This window comes from Tenrec ecaudatus, chromosome 5, assembly GCF_050624435.1.
Source record: "Tenrec ecaudatus isolate mTenEca1 chromosome 5, mTenEca1.hap1, whole genome shotgun sequence".
Taxonomy (NCBI): domain Eukaryota; kingdom Metazoa; phylum Chordata; class Mammalia; order Afrosoricida; family Tenrecidae; genus Tenrec; species Tenrec ecaudatus.
This window is the reverse complement of record NC_134534.1, coordinates 154,179,457-154,182,965: the sequence shown is the minus strand read 5'-3', so window position 1 is coordinate 154,182,965 and position 3,509 is coordinate 154,179,457.

The window sequence follows — 3,509 nt, the reverse complement described above, 5'->3', positions numbered from 1 at the left end:
TGGAGTGGAATGGGCTCAGTCTCTAACATATCTCCTGACATCTGGCTCTTGCTACTGTTTGTGTCACCCTTTTTTTGCACAGTCAAATACAATCTCTGTTTGTTTTGCTGAACAAGCAGATGTCATGAAGGGGAGATAAAGGAATAGGCTATTCCTCATGCCCAATGTTAACATAACTTTTCTCATTCTCCCTAAGTCTACAGGCCTGGCTTCCCAATTCTCTCTCTCTCTATATATATATATACAATACATATACATAATCCTATATATGTGTGTGTTTATATTATGATACATATGTACCTATATATTTGGAATAGATATATAATTCAAAATAAATATCTATAATTCCATATATATTTATATATGACAATGTTAATGGGAAAATTAATTAAAAGATAACTGACCTTTCCATAAAAATTGTGTAGCAAAATGTATACAAATGCATATAAATGTTTTCTTGCATGTATGTTAACATACAAGTAACATTTTACCATTATGTGCTTATGTTATATAAAGAAATGTCTAGCAGCAATCACATGCTGAGCATAGAACTAATAGTCGCCTAAGACTAAGAGAAGGATAATAACTCTCTGCACTATCATCATGGGGGCGTTAAGGTTTGTTCTCTATGACACTGCAGCCACTAACCGTACTATGGGAACGAGTTGGGGAAGCTAGAAGCTTGGGATTGCTCTTGTAGCTTATCTTGAAAAGTGTATCATCACTGAAAAAGAAGGACTTAGCTTTCCCAAGAAGGCTCACCTAGCCTCAAGTCCCAAAGATATCTCTTTCTTCTTAAACCCAAGTCTCATCTCATGTTGTCACTAAGGTGATTTATATAAAAATATCCACTCCAGTTTTTCCAGGGTTAAAATCATATCATATGCAAAAGTTTACTTATGTCTTCCTATGCTCTGAGCAATAGTTGTTGTAGTTTACAGCATCTGAATCATACCAACCTGTGTATATACACAGGGGTAACACCCCCCCCCACACACACACACAAATTGTGCTGGACAGAGCAGAGCTTTTGTAGTAGGAATTGTTCCCTCTAGGTGAGCATCAGGCAACTCTGAGTTAGTGCACCCAGTGGCGTTGCCTGGGAAGGTTCTCTTTGGTCACAGTGAATTTTTTTAAAGCGATTTTTTGAGATGGCTGATTTAAGAGAACAGTGTGTGACTATTAATTTTTGTTTACTGCTCAGGACAAAATGTCACACAAACTGTTGTGATGTTGAACACAGTTAACAAAGAAATCGCTATGGGAAAAACTCTAGTATAGAAATTGTCTCCTTGTTTCAAAAATGGTGAAGTGTAGATTGATGACAAACCTCATGATGGACATCCGTGAACTTCCCGAACAGACAAAAATGTTGACTCACAGTGCATTTGGAGTTTGTTCCACCAGGTCATAGTGTTAATCAAGCTTTCTATTTAGAGGTTCTGAAAAGATTGCATAACATTGTGTGACCCCGAAAAAAACTTATTTGTGGAAGATAGAGGGCTGGTTTTGCCACCATGACAATGCACTTGCTCACACAACCATCTTAGTGCACCAGGTTTGGGCAAAAAAAACCCAGCATGCCTCTCTTTTCCCATGAACCTTAATTACCTGACCTCACTCCATGTGACTTTTTTGTGTTTCTGTGAATACAGAGGGACATGAAAGGACACCGAATTGGCCACATAGAAGAGGTGAAGGAAAAAGCAATCCAAACAGATGAGTTTGAAACCTGTTTTCAAGAATGGAATAGAAGATTTGACAAATGTATTAAGTGTAATGGAGAGTGCTTTCAAGGTGATAAGGTTGTTTTATAAAATAATAATAATAATTAAATGTATAGCTTTGGGGGTGAAATTCCAGTTTGGGGGTTTTTTGGTAGCACCTCAGATAACAAAGTGAAGTTGCACTCTATATGATCAGCTGTGGATCATATTACGGTGATTCACAGGTTTTCATTTCCTGATTTTTCAGAATACGTTGCTAGGGCTTTGCTCCTTGTCTATATTCCCTGAAACCTGTGTCACACCACAGCCACAGACAATCCTTCGTGGACAAGCTAGTGCTAGCTAGACATGATCTAATGCATGGAAACTAAGAATACTCCCATTGAACCAACATTGCCCTCCTCTGAGTCACAGTCGTGACCATGATCTATCCATAAGCTCAGTCTCTTCAGACCCAGTTCTGTGCCAATATCTCACTCAATAAATATAAAGTTAGTACCGGTACCACCATTCCACCATGACAAGTGGTGAGTATTCCATTAAAATAGGAAATTCCATTCCCAAACTGACCTACAGTAATTTTTTTTTGTTCCTAATTTGATGACTCAGAAATTTAGATTAGGCGAGCTGGGAAGTCATTCTCCCAATCTTCTCCAGGATGACTCACCTGACAGGATTAGATAGTCAAAGAGAGCCCACTACCCTAGTTCGTTTGGGCTGCCTTTCTGCTATCCCCTACAGTAGATAATACAGACAGACAGACAGCGGGGCTCAGAGGCTCCTTGTCCCAGGACCAAGAGAGCAAATGTATTTTTCAATGGGTATATGCAATTGTGGGGATTACAGATGTTTCAAAAGGCATACACGTAATGTAGTGAACATGTAACAGAGTGAATGGGTGACATAATAAGTGGACAATGGAATGAGACAATGGATTGACCTAATATGTCAATAAGCTAGCTCAACCTAGGATGTCTATGAGTCCTGCCTAGGGAAACAATCAATGATCAATATCAAAAGAAGATATGGGAAGGGAGTTTGCTAGACTTCAGGTTGGGATAGGCAGTAGAATCTGATTGCTCTTAACTACAAATAACCTCTATGCACAGTGAATAGCCTGATGCAGTTATGAAATATCTTTTATTGTAGCTCCTTTATGACAATTACTTTATGGGGTTTACTGGAGTAACTATGTTCAGTCATAAAAATGTATATTAAGATTTATTTATATCTCATAACTGTGGGGTCCTTTCCCACAGGAGTCATCTTTCCAGACCCTATAATTATGAGCATAGGGAATTTAGCTACTTACGTTTTTATCCAGTCCCTCAGGCTACCTCAGACTTGTTCACATGGCAATTTCATGTCATCCAGAAGGGGATATCTGTTTCTGAGCCTCTTGAAGTTTAGACTTAAAGTTACAAACCATTATTTCTGCTATATTTCAAATTTCAAGGTATGTCATAAGACCATATCAGACTCAAGATGTAAAAACATAGACCCCACTGGTTGATGACAAGAGCAGAAATATTGCAATACAAGCAGTCAGACAGAAAGGAAAGAACTTTGTGTCAATTTTGTACAATAGACCACAAATTGATTTCCGAAATCTCAAGCTATTTGTAAACAAGTGTGTGAGCAGGAGAACAGGAGAAGGGAGCTGGAGTCCAAGTGAAATCCTGAAAGTATTTTCATATAACCTTGTTCAGTGTCTAAAAAGTTCATGGAAGACCATCTGTGTTAGGTTGGATTCTCTAGATAAGCCAAATCAGTGATCCTTGT